The 14,390-nt window shown below is 38.9% G+C and overlaps 1 protein-coding gene and 1 long non-coding RNA gene across 5 annotated transcripts in view; one reads left to right on the top strand and one right to left on the bottom strand.

Annotated features, from left to right (window-relative positions):
* LOC132911272 (basement membrane-specific heparan sulfate proteoglycan core protein-like) overlaps nucleotides 1-14,390 on the top strand; it is a 175,786-nt gene that overhangs the window by 50,155 nt on the left and 111,241 nt on the right. The gene's annotated exons all lie outside the window — the stretch shown is intronic.
* Nucleotides 1-14,390, bottom strand: part of LOC132911290 (uncharacterized) — a 31,604-nt gene that overhangs the window by 1,259 nt on the left and 15,955 nt on the right. The window lies entirely within an intron of this gene.

The following is a 14,390-nucleotide window of genomic DNA, read 5'->3' as shown; positions in this document are numbered from 1 at the left end:
AGAGAAGCCGAAAAGAAGGGTGGTCGTAATATTTGGGACGTCGATTGGAAAACAAATTTTTGACGAAAACCAATCAGCATGTGTCCCGAATAACCTTGAAATCTCGGATAGTTCGAGCGGGATAGACACTTTCTAACCTTCCATTGACACAAATTCCAGTCACCTAGGAGGACAGACTAAAAAGGAAACACCCAATAGACCTCATGCTATATTTATTTTTTATTTTTATTTTTTTTTCTTCACCAACAAGATATAACACTTTACCAAATGTCCATAAGGACAAATTGTAAAATAACCAGAAAAAAAAAACCTAGGAGGACAGACACTGTAGCATTCAACCAGTATATGATACACATTTTAACTTTCCAGTAGAACGCATCTGCCATGAATTGAGACATACTCTAATATTCATTCAGTATATTTCTTTTAACATCGGTCGATCAGCACAGACATCATCGTACAAACAACGAATTACGTACATTGGACTGTATTCGGCTACACGTCTAGTTTTCATTAAAACACGACTGACTTGTTACTATTATTACTATATACTGATATTCATAGTTATATCAATACACAACGTTCGCGTCCAAGTCGACGAAGTACCGGAGGCAAACGTGTCCGTACAGTATCTACATACAATGCAATAGAGGAAGGACCGAAGGCTACGTTAGATGATTGTTTGGCCTGATTTCATACTGAAGAAATTTCTACGGGCATCGAGGTATCGGAAGCATCGAGATTCTGATCGGTAAAGTGTCGTTGGCTCGGCGAGCCCTCGAGTCTGCTAAGAAGTTGGTGAAATGGCGTTTGCAATGACTCCTCGACGAGTGAAGTAGCTTTAGATTGGTATTGCTGATTCGATTATTATTGGAATGCAATATGGTAACAGTGCTCGTTCAATTATCATCGATGAACATTGACCATAAAAGATTAGAGATCGAGATATCTTAACGCTAAATCTGCCACTGCTGATTAAATCGACTGTTTTCAAACTTCTACACAAATTTAACCATATTTAATCCTTATCATATCGCTTCATAATTTATGACTATTCATAAAGCAAGCATACTATATATTGTTCGGTATTTACTTCTTTGTTTGTTTGCTCTTTTTCTGAGAAAAAATTGTATTCTGTCCTGCCTACCACGGGTGGATAATTTGACCGGTTGATAAGATATTTTATTTACTCAGCACAAAGTACTTGTATACATTTATACGCGATCGAACGTTCGATCGACGTTCCACTTCAGGCAATTAAAGAACTCATAAACACAAAAAGTTAATTTTAAAGTATCAGTGATACAGTCGACGATAATGATAACGTATCGTCGCAGTCGAATTTAGATGTCGCAGTTTAAGGTTGAATTTCTGTTCATTGCTACTTTCGTAAATTATGTTTCTAGACGATTACGAAAGTACGAAAACCGCTTCTTATCGGACAAAATCCGTGAAATACGAGCCGCGTTCCTTCGTGACATTAATTTCCTGTCGATAATGGACGGAGTTATAAAACGAACGGCCCATTATGGGATTTTCACGGTTAATTGCTCATTCATGACCCGGACGCATTTGTACAGCCGTTTTCTTTTTCCCTCTTTTCTCGCTCACTTTACGCTTTAACGTATCCGTGTTACGTTTACTTTTTTCGTACTACGACACTATTCGATCGCGTGGTTACGTGAGAACATCGTTTATCATCGTTGTTATATAATCGACAGCAATTATTGTCACTAATGAACTACTGTAAATTACGATAGCTAATATTGTGTACAAGTTATCGTTCATAATTACAAGACTGGATGGAAAAATTGCTGTTCACCAAAGTGGAATATATATGAAGCTGCGGATATTTATGCATTTATTGGAAATTTTAATATTCAATACTGTGCAGAATATGCATAATGTGTAAAAGTATGCAAAATAAAATACTTAGACAAATATTATTAATAAAATGTAATCTCGAGTATGAAACAAAGCATTTTCTTAGATCTCAGTTTTTTCTCTGTGATAAAAATATGAATTTGCATAAAAATCAGTGGTTCATTGATTAGTCTCGAGGATTTAATTAACAAAATTTTATTTAATTCGCATCATGGATACACAGCTTTTTGAATGGTTTCCATAAGAACAAATGTAAGACGCTCGTGTTATAGATTCATGGGATCACTTTGTACATGATCAAATTTATTAGGGGAAACCAAAATAAACGGCCGATCGCTATCAAGTTGGGAAGTCGAATCACGCCCCGAACAACCCTGAAATCTCAATTTCAGATCCCGGAAATGGCTTTGTCCCTGAATGGGCTTCGATCTCGAATCGGGGACCCTTCTGCTTTGTATATCGGCCACTGTCTTCTCGATTCTTACAACAGGTGCAGGATAATAGCGACTACTGTCTGAAGTTTCCAATCTCGAGCAAGACGTCTATTTAATTTAAAAGCCATAACAATTACAGAAAGACAGATAAGCATGGGTCCAATATCATTCTAATGAAAATATCTCTAAGTTGAAGGATAAAATTTTATCTTGAAACATTGTTTCTAATTTTATCTTCGTTTCATTCATCGTTTTATCTCCTTATTTTTTAACGTTGTTTATTATCTAACTCAAACCAAATTCCTGTATCTCCACTTTTAACATTCAAAAAACCAAACTAAGAAGTACGTACGAATAAAGATTAATCGAACTAGTATTACACAATTTTATACACATCGATTACACTTATTAAATACATCTACGGTACGTAGATCATTTGGTAAATAATTGAAATTGTTACGTTTTTACGTAAACAGTTCGTATTTAACGAAACTTCATTGATAGCTATTGCCGCTATTTATCCTGACCGCATGGATTACTTAAATAACTAACAAATTATTGTACGAAATCGCCCAAATAATAAATACACGAATCAAACAATTAAAATGGCATCGTATGCGTGAGTTGCAAGGAAAGTATTCTGAATGAAAGTAGGATAGAGGGGAAGATAAAATATGACGAGCGTTTTAAGCGAAGACGTTGGAGAATGGATTGCGTTCCAAGCGTTCGTCTGATGGAAAAGTTGGTCGTGCGAAAAACTGACACGTTTCGCGAAGAAAAATAAATGTATTCGCAATGCGCGCAAAAAAACTTAACCGTCCTTGAGTCTTTGTTACCGGAAATGTTGGTTCTATGCGAAGAAAAGTAGGTGTTCGTGTGTTACTGTCGCTTACGCAATCATTCGCCGGATAATTTTCAAAATCGTAAAATTACGTAATACAATTTTAATCGATATTACGCGTTATTCGATTTTGTGTGGGAACCAATGTCATGGCTTACATCATCGTCCGAAATGTTACATCGCATAAATTTTCGCAAGTGTTTCGTACGATTAAAACATTCCCGTTGAAATCATCGATGTTACACGGCTATTGTTAAACGATATATTCTACATATTGCATATTGAACGTGATAGATGGACAATGAAATTAATGACGAACGTAATAATCGTCCGGGCGACTGTTCAATGTAAACCACATCAGGCAATTCTGTTTTATCATGACGTTCACGGCTAGATCGTAATGACACTCGATGTGCTTAGTATACTTATGTAAAGCACAATTATCATAGACTTTCCGTGTTTTCCATTCCATTAGATTATCTTACTAGTTTCAGTTTATTTAATTTATACATTTACTAAGAAATTCTTTGTTATCGCGCGTTAACAACAGAAGGCATAATTCGAGACAAGTACCTTTGACCTTATATATACTTTTTATCAATGTGATAACACCAAAGATGTGACCTATAAGACGAGTTCATTGGAATGTCTTTGAAGATCGTTTGGTGGCCATAAAAAGCCAGCGTGGTCTTACCATTGAAGGTCAAAATCATTCAAAGACCGCGAGAGATCAACGAGATCGTGTCACTGAGTGTCTGAATCATTCGTGGATCGTGGAGAATCATCAAGTTCGTGTTACTAACAATCTAAGTCACTTGAAAATCACAAAGAATGATCAAAATCGTGTCATTAGGTATTCCAATCAATTGGAAATTATGTACTGCATTGTCAAGGTTATATTATTGACTGTTGAGGCTGTTAGGAATTTACAGGAAGTGATCATGTTCTTGTCATTGATATTAATAGTTACATGGAAATTATAGTACTTCGAATAGAGTCAAAATTATGTTTTGTTATGAAGGACCTTTCTGATAATTAATAAGATTGTGAACTATGGACCACTTGCAAGTTGTTGAGGTTGACTGATAGAGGAACGAGTGGATGAATTTGTAATAGAAAAAATATATTGAAATAAGTATAGGTATAGTGTATACTGATCCAGATCCTCACCTTTACAGTGTTACAAGACAATAGAAAGGAGGATAAGGAGCACGTTCATACATTTATAGCAAAGGACATTACCAAAAAGTTAACCTTGTAGCTCTAGCTGAAGGCTAAAAGAAACAGCAATGGAAATCTACTTATAGCTCTTTTGTTTCTCGACTTGGTAACTCAATACAAAATTTACATTCAAGGGCACAATAATATGGACCTCTTCTTATTTTGAATCTTTTTTCACTAAATTCTATTCTCTTCGGAACAGGTCACGGATATACAAAAGTAAAGATGTAGAGTTTTTCTTGAAGTAATTACTTCAACACAACGAAATGATCTTGTTCACGTTACAAACTCATCTACAGGTCAACGTTTCTCATAATTCACTTGATTCGTGAATTTCTTCTGCTAATCGTTTTAGCTCGTACTCAGCATGTACAAGGAGGATTCTACTGAAAAACGGTACGCTAGATTTGATTTTGCCATTTGCCGGTTCGCCCTATGGGCAATGTTAGATTTGGTCCACAGTTAACAGGGAATATCATAAATCCCCAGCCGCTGCATTAGTTCACGGTTCACCGACTACGATAGGATATAATCAGGCCAAGTCGAGCTGAAGATGACGCCCAGGAATATCCTCGATTCTCCTCTTCTCCCAGGTTTCATCTCGTTTCGTGGACCCCAAACCCCGAAATTCGCGGGATTATCCACGATATCTATGATTAATACCCGGCCCGAGGGCTGGTATCCGGTTTCGTTTCGCCTTGTTATCGATTTCGTTGTCGTGGAAAACCCGGACATCCTTGTACCAATGATCGTGGACATTAATTTGCGCCTGGCTTACGGGCATAGTTATGATTAATCCGAGCAATGTGAAACAATGCGCCGTATGACCAAGCCTCTTGCAATGTTGGCGACAAATAATGAAACGGGGACAATACAGTTTCCATTCGACCACTGGATGTTATAAATATCTAACTGGCCAATATACAGATAAATACACCACGTTCTTGCACCCAGTGTATTTAACGTTAGATTTAGAATACTAGATTTTGCAGCGAATAACTGTTTGCTACTGGCCAGTGTTTAACTATTAATGTAATGACATTCTCGTTTAAAGGTGTTAGGTGATATCTTCTGTGTTTGATAAAACGTTGGTGTTTAATGCAGATCGTGTACGTTGTGTATTTAATTCTTTTTCAAATTTTGAAGGCAATATAATAGCTTAATCTTAAGATTGCCATAATTACGTGTTTCTACATCAATTACCGGTGTTACATTTTTGACTTGAACTGTGAATCAGAATTTTCTCGTTCAAAATTGCTTTGGACCATTTATAGAAGTTATAAATAACTGATTAACATAGGAATGAGTAGGTGTAGGAATGAGTAAACCTTGGGTTTAATATCCCCTCCCTCTTCCTCTTGGAATAATTTTACGAGACTGTATCACGTTCGTTTACACTTGAAGATCAGAAAAAGTGCAATAAGTTTTATTGCTTCTATTATTTCAATGTCATTTTGTAACCGAAAGAGAATATTTTAATATAGAACGGCACAACGCGTTGAATTTAAAATCTGCTGTCCTGTAAAAAGTGGAAAATACCACCTATCATGTTCTTCCCGTGTAGGGGAAACTTTAGATTTATTCTATTGAAATTTAGATGTTGAAACATTGATTTCCATTCTACTTTCGTGCGCTAATCCTAATTTTAATCTTAATCTTAATCTTCGTGCTTCTGTGAAAATTCTGATTCACAGTTCAAGTCAATGACCTAGATATGACAGTGTGACACCGGTAGTTGATGTAGAAACACGTAATTATGGCAATCTTAAGATTAAGCTATTATATTGCTTTCAAAATTTGAAAAAGAATTAAGTACACAACGTACAATCAATAAAATACTATCGTATCCAAGCCATTGATTGATATTCTTCCTCAATTTTCGTCACTCAAGAAGCCATTTCGTAATCCTAATTGTGAGCACAATTTTAAACGTTGAAATTTAGCTATTGAAACGTTGATTTACATCCTACTCTCGTGCGCTAATTTTAACAATCAATAAATTACTATCGTATCCAAGTCATTGATTGATATTCTTCCTCAATTTTCGTCACTCAAGAAGCCATCTCGTAATCCTAATTGTGAGTACAATTTGTTACGCAAGTAAACCGTAGTCAAAGTACAAGGTTAACTGGAACGGCAGTGATACTTGACGTCATACGTAATTGGGAAACTGTTCGTTCGAAATGGTTGACCTCGGTTCAAACTGAACTTCTAAACCGACACGTGCCAATGATAGACGGAACTATGTAGTTTGTGCAAGCAAGAAATTCGCTCCGACGGATATTTAACGACGAAATTACACACAGTTCGTTCGATAGTTCTTTTGTGACTAGGAGAGAAGGTTGTGCATTGACGCCATTTGCATAGTTTGCCTAACCGATAGACGGTTTTGATCGTACGTTAAACCAGGCAAAGGGATAACATTAAATCGGTGTGGCCGGTGAACAGACGAGGGTGAAACGGCCCCGTGGTTGTTAAAGCAGCCAGGTTAAAATCGCTGCTGGCCGACCAACGTCATTGCACGATCGAAGGTTTATCGGAGTCTGCAGCAAAGGCTTTAATAATCATCGTTGCTCTACCGCGTTCCAGACCAAAGTTTCGCTCATCCTTCCACACTCTGCTGAAATTTTGTCACGTAATTAAGGCGCAGACTGACGCACGATGGGATTAAAGTTTCACCCCCTTCGTGCACATACATACGCCTGCTCTTTCTCCCTCTCTGTCTATAGCTTCGTCCCTTGTTATTTCGCCGTGTGCTCTGATCTTCCGATATCCCCAGGAAGCTTAACCGACTGTAATCTGTTCGGCGCCTCACAACTTGCCGGCTGCCGGATTTTCGCGACTCGAACGATTACAGAAGGGCGAACGCGTGTTTAGAATATTAATTGGCCCGGTTTAGAGAAATCGGGGGTACGTGGCGTGCGAAACATGAGCTGCAATCCCTTCGTAATAACCGTGTAGCGTATTCGTGCGGCAATTTAATCGTTCGCTGCGTTCTCTTCTGCTCGAACCTAACTTCTTGTCTTCGCTTCTATTATTCGTTGACGCTAAGTATCTTTACTAAGATACAACGATTCTATTGGAACCATAGACGTTCTTATATCGAAGGTTATAATTAGATGGCGGGTGACGAAGCGTTCGCAACAAATTCGACGATGCGCAAGTTTTTAAATCGCGCATTAAATGAAAAAGCTACAAGAAATATCCACCGTGAGTCGTGTGTCACAATATTTAGAAACAACTTTTACTAGATCAATTTTATTAACACGGACACTTCGAACACCTTTTAAAAGTAGATGATAAATCTACTTTGTTCTACATTAAACGAATAACATTGGTTGATTCGTTGTGTCAGTGTACCTTGATTTACATTAATCTGTATATAACCAAGCTTATTAACATTGTCTAATTGTTCAAAGAGACGATAGAAATACATAGATAATCCTAAATGCAAGGATAATTTCGATATAGTATTGCTCGATAATATACTCGTTTTTAAAATTGTTCTTCTATAAAGGATAGCAAATATAAGTTATCGTATTGTTGATCTGTGGTTGTCGCAGATACATGAGAAACCTCGCAATATTATCTAAAAATGACGATAAACTGAAATTTAAAAAGCATTAGGAAACATTGTGTGTGAGGATTCGAGGCACGGTCGCGATGATAGTTTCCGATAAAACGACCGAGGAAAGCGGACAAAGAGTTTCGTCCTTGGAACGTTCACACGAATTGCCAGGTTTTACCAAGTATCAAGAAGCGAGGCGCGTTCGCGTGCAGCCGATTACGTAAGAAATAACCGGGAATAATGGATTCGAACGAAATTGAAACGCGAGCACACTCGAACGTGAAATTGTGTCTGGTTTAATTTGCCTCGACCAGCGTAGTTGTTAACAACGTGCGCCTCGTGTTAGACGCGAGCAAACTCCCGAATATCGGAGATACAGGGAAACATCGAATTACTCGGAACAAACGGCCACCGATAGCAAATGCCGTCATGCCACGCACCTCTCTTTGTTCCTTTAAAGAAAACTAGTCACCGTTTAACCCGGTTATTGCAAGCTGTTTTCGCGACGAATTCCCCTGGCTCCGTTTAGACGAGCGAGATTGAAGGCACGTTTTCACGCACGCCAGCTTGAATATCGCCACGATCGTTTTTATGGTTTTGCTTCTAAATGCCTTTCGTTGGTTTAACGGTATCGTAATTGTAGCGTGGAAGTATCGTATTGTAAACCGTCGGCGTTATTTTTAACCGATCGTATTTTAGCGATAATTTCAGAGAGAAAACGAGTATGGCGCTATTTCTTTGTCTTTTTATCAGTTTTTTACACAGTCTTGGATAAGAGTTTCAGTAAGCTACTTATCGGACCAAAATGTTTCGTTTTTATGAACGGATATACTGGGTATTATTGTAATCCTCTGATAATTGACAAAGAAACGAGTTAGTCATGTTTCATTCTATACTATTTTTAATTAATGTTTCTCGCGTATTAAAATATTAAACTATCTTTCAAATGGAAATGAATAAATGTAGAAGAATGTTCGACGTTATTTTAATCTTGTCTTTATTTCGTAAGTGGTATATAATACGAAAGTAAATGATCATTTCGAAAAATAATTTTGCGCAAGCTGCTATTGTTCTCTTCACGGGAACAGATTTTTCAAGTATATTATCAAATAGTATTGTAATAAATTTAGTTCGTACTTTCTATTATGTTCACGATATTTCAAAAACTTGTTTTACATAATTCCGCGCGTCTCCTATCGTATCCAGATCAGGGTTACATTCGCTGTAATATTTTTAAAGCACCTATGAGTTAAAAGATGGATAAACGAAGATAATATTTAAAGATTCATTTCCATGCAATATAGTACGTAGAAACATTTCCTAGAAATATATTCGGCTTTCATTTTAAGATGCATAACGTAGATAATTAAAAACTTTTGCACAGCTTAATTATTCTAATTTGAAGATTAAAATTACATACAATTTTTGTTGCTACTCAAACACATGCAAAAGCGTTTGCGCGGAGATTAACGACCAGTTCTTTAAATCTGAAGAGAGATCTTTCACGAAGTGACTCGCGGCCGGCATAATTAGCCTGATTAATTCAAATCCGAAGAGGAGGTAAAGAGACGTGAAAACCCTTTCAGTCAGACTGTCTCGTACCTCATAGACTGAGGTTTTATGTAAATAGACGTGTGTAAAGGGTAATGGCTCTTCCAAGTATTCCATTACGTTGTATTCGGCGGCTTGAATAAATTTAATCTCTAAACAATTACCTCCGTTAATATTCATGGCGAGTAAATAGTGTTATATCCGCGTTTATTGTCTGGCTACTGTTCGCTAATACTACTTACCGTAAGTATCTTCGCGATTCTTAGACTTTTCACAATATCGCGTCGTTTAAAATGAAGTGCGCTCTCATTTCTTAATAACGAGAAGAAAGGAAGGTTTCCAAGGCACGGCGGAACACGGAGGTGAAACATAACCGCGCGAAAGCACGCGTTTAGAGAACTTGAAACGAGTGGTCTAGTTATACGTGCGAGTATACACGCGATAATCGTACTTTGCTGTAACGAACTAACTCCACGTTGGCAGCGTTCCCTTAAAAATCAACGATGGCCAGGCAAACGATCCCGCGTAATCTTAATCTTCGCGGACGGGGGAAGAAAATTGTCGTTAAGCATAGCTCGAGCACAACTCCGTGTATACAACTGCATTGAAGAAACACGTGAGATGTGTGAAGACACGCACACTAGCTTAAGAGAAACTAAAACTAAGTTGCAACGTTCAAGCTCATTTCCTTGATCTAATCAAACTTTCTTCCTAAGGGTGTCAGGGAAACACGTTTGACGAGCGTTATCAAAAAGAGACCATCCCTTTCTTATCCTTTCCCCTCGATCTGCCGATTGCGTGGGACAAAGATAGAGAAAGATAGAACACGGTGAACTGGTTCTCCTATCGAGCACACGGAAAACCGTGCCGCCTTTTCGCAACCCCTTTTTCTCCGTGATAGAAAAAAAAAAGACACACACACAACCAGCTAACACGAACGTTCTTTTATCTCGGCCGTTTCCTTCGAGTTGATCCACCGGCGACGAAATGCCGGCTGATTTATAGCGACCTGATTTCAGCCCCCCTCCGCCAGAGATTCACCGTTTGTCCGGTTTATTTACGGTCTGAAAAAAGCTGAAGCGTTCCGGACCTCGCTTAGATAATTCGTTATTTATCCGGATACACGAGCTATGTACGAGCGAACCACGCCGTTTTCATCCCTTTTCATCGAATTGTCGCGATTCAACGACGCGCGGCGTTTTCCGGTCTTCAAAGCAACCGGCGGCTATTTATCTCCGGGGATCGAATGACCGGGTCGCGCCGTTTCCGGTCCTCGTGCCAACGAGATTTCCACCGCCAGGAAAGCGAACCACGTTGCATCGCGACGATTCTTCTCTTTTCAACGTGGTCGCTGTATAAGAAGGTGAAGAGACGACGAAGCCAGTGAAAAGGGATTGCAGAGGAGAAGGATCGTGGTTAGAATCGTCGTCGACGGACGCTTTGGGGGTAAGGAAGTTTGAAAGAGGACAGAAAAAGAAATGGCTCGGGGGAAGGGTGACGAGTAAGGGTTGTATTTTCTAAAGACGCTTACGCTTCAGCCAGCCGCGAAGTCACGGCGAGGAAACCAGGCTGCCGTCTATATTTACTCATTTTCTTTTGGGCGTTTGTCAAAGGGAGCGTCGTCTTGGTCGTCGCTCGGCGTAAAAATGCGCAGCTATTCCGTCTTGCCTAAAGGCTTAAGCTCGCATGCGGTAATCCACACACCGGTTCCAGCATCTCGTTTGGCAGCTTGGCTGGCTGATTCTCCCTCGACGCCCCCGCACACCTAGAAAATTTCGTTTAGACGCTTCGGGTTGGACGCGCGCGCAAAGGAAACGCAAGACCCGGTGTGGAATCTCGCTTACTCGAAAGGAAAGGGTCGATTTGAGTAATCCTCGTGGACAATCGGCGGAGTATGGATCCGCAGGAATTCTTATTATAAGGGATTTTTCTACTTTTGGTCATTCGATCAGTTCGCGTTATTTATTTTTCTATTATAGAAATATATTTATTAGCTGTCAGCGTTGGTTGCATTTCCATATGTTAAAATATCGAGCTTAAAATATCCAAGATTTTTGACACCCATTGCGACAATAAAATTATTGCTGCATCTAACAGATAACGATTTTTGTCCATTTTTACTTAAGATGATATTGTGATAAACCCATTGATCCATTCACTCGTTGATCAGCAATGTAATAAGCAGGCTTTTCGTATAATTTTATGCTATTTATATACTTAAGGAAATGAAAGCCACTTCGTTAAATATAACAAATACTTCATTTTATATATTACGAAAATGGAAGGTAATTCGAGGAAAACGTAGTTTGTAAATTCTGAAATTTTATTAGATCGATGGTAACGTCGTGACGCAACATTCTGTGGGAATCTTAAATTGGTTTCTTCTGAAACAAAACTCTTTGTTCTTATTTTCCGTCTTATCTGAGACGTGAAAGAAGATGAGTAATAGGGAAAGCTGTTTCTTCTTTTTTGCCAGATTTTTTATGTCACTGGGATGAATGCTAAGGAAGTTTTCGAGGGGGAAGTCTTCTTTTTGAGAACGATTCGTCGTCGATGACAGGAGACTGCGTCCCGTATATTCGAGGAAATAAATGAATAGCAAGATATAAGAGGATTGATTCGGTTTCTTTCACTGTAAAAAAATGATCGCAATTTGCTTTAACGGGCAGAAATATGTAACACGGTACATTTTCGTACAAAGGAAGATCGATTTATATTTGTGCGATAATGAGTAAGAAGGAGAAAGGGAAAGGGATTTCGAAGAATGGGAAAAAGTATCAAGACCGTGATACGACGTATAGTATCCGAAAGAATTCGAAAAGAAAAGTAGAGACGTGTCTCGGACGATACTTGTGCAAAAATGGCCAAACTTAGAAGTTTCCTCGAGTTCTACTGGTTTTCTTGGCACATTCAACTCGTCTACGCTTTAACTATTTCCGTCTTGCTCCCGCCCATAAAAATCGCCCCTACTGATTCTCAGAAAGTCGACGAACTGATTTAAAATTTGGCACGATTTCGTGGAAACTTTTATCTTTGCCAATAATATCTATTTCTATTATGCTGCACAATAATCCTGATTGTTTAACGCGTCCCTCGAAGATCGGACAACCTGGATTCATAAATCAAGGCCGAATTAAAAGAAATCCTAAGAAATCCTGTATAAATCGTGCTTTTTTGCGCGAGGAGACGGCAGTTTGGAGCCAAACGGAGGAAAAAGCGGCGCGAAAACGGGCGAAACAAGGACAAGGAACTCGCAACGATCCAGGGAAAACGTCACGGAGAGCTTTTTCTCGTGGAACGTCTGGTCCTCGCGAGCCCTTCTTAAAGTCGACGTGTTCGCTAGACATTTTTTCGACGGAAGGATACAAAGTATCGTGTGAACGAATCACTTGAGAATGCTAGATCCTGTTAACTTCGTGTGGCCTGATAAAGGACGATCGATTTGGAATTTGGACACATAGAATTTTCTTCGTTCAATTTCAAATATCAGAAACTTCCAAACTTTGATTTGCGCATCCTCGTACTTTCACTAACTAGATTCAATCTATAATCTCGTTTAAATTAATTAGGACGCCCGAATGCAAACTACTTGAAATCAAATTGTACGATTAATAAGAGCAGATGTAGAAACTAGAACGAATACTTCAGTTGCATACATCGAAGTCGTTTGAATTCAAGCTATTTGAACCACGTTGTAAGTGCGAACTGGGTATTTTACTTAACTTCAAATATAAATTCAATTTGTTAGATAACGTAGACAATGCTATTTCCAGTTTCGTACTTGCTGATATTGCACTTTTTGATTTCGGCTTTCTACAATTAATATACACGATACATATTTGCATCAAACATCTTGCAGCTTCTATGTACATTTTCTGATTAGTTTCAAACTTTGCGAACGTAACCATGACAGTGGTTCCTCGTACAGTGCTAATGTGATTTTAGAATGTTCCATGTAACACAAGCGACATGTAAATAATTTAAATTCATGTAAATACGTATAATTACATTATACAACGAACGATAAATTACCATAACTGTCTGAACGCTGATTAGCGTCAATTTAACTAACACTAACGAATTTTGAAGATACATCGCCGCTAACGTAATTCACTCAAATTCGCCGACGGTTTCGTGTTTCATTAGACAAAGACACTGTCCCTCGTTCGTGAATCTTCGCCAGACTGACTGAGGCCATCCACTTTGGACGCCGCGGTAAACGTCGGTCGAATTGTATTTCGGATTCGCGGCGAAGTTAGGTGGTCTGGCGATGTCAAGATCGTATTTCGATCAAGCGCTGGAGAGACGCGCGAGACACGGTTTTATGTGCTCGCCTGGCGATAAAGAAAATATGCCGCGGCATTCCTTGCAAATATTCTCGCCAGCTATCTTCGAGATTACTACGATAGAACGTCGCTGCGCGGACACACTTGGCTAAAAACCGAGATACACACGCGATTCACCGATGGATTTTGTTGCTACTCGAAACTTCCTCGCGTGCATTTACGTGCCAAGAGTGGTTGCCGGATTGTAAAGTTACCGCTGAAGGGTCTGCGGTGTCGTATGTTTCGTGAAAACTTGCTGCTCCTGTTTCTCGAGATTGAAGTTAGCTTAGGAGAAGCAACGGGGTATCCGCTTGCGAGCCGTTTCGTTTACGAATCGATGTTGAAAGGATCTACCGAGGGAATGCTTAAGTCACAATTGCACTGGTTTGGAGATGTTTTGGAAATTTGGTCGATGAGATTGATCCACATATACGAAACGAATTTTTATGATCGTCATCTTACATACGTTGCACTCTGCTTAGTCGAAATTCTTTGTCAACAAACTATTCATTCTATTCTGCAATGAGATCATTCGAGCCCTTAAAACACCGAATTTCTCGTACTTA

This window comes from Bombus pascuorum, chromosome 10 (assembly GCF_905332965.1).
Source record: "Bombus pascuorum chromosome 10, iyBomPasc1.1, whole genome shotgun sequence".
In the NCBI taxonomy this organism is placed as follows: Eukaryota; Metazoa; Arthropoda; class Insecta; order Hymenoptera; family Apidae; genus Bombus; species Bombus pascuorum.
The sequence above is the reverse complement of the archived record's forward strand: the minus strand, read 5'-3'. Positions and strand labels throughout refer to the sequence as shown.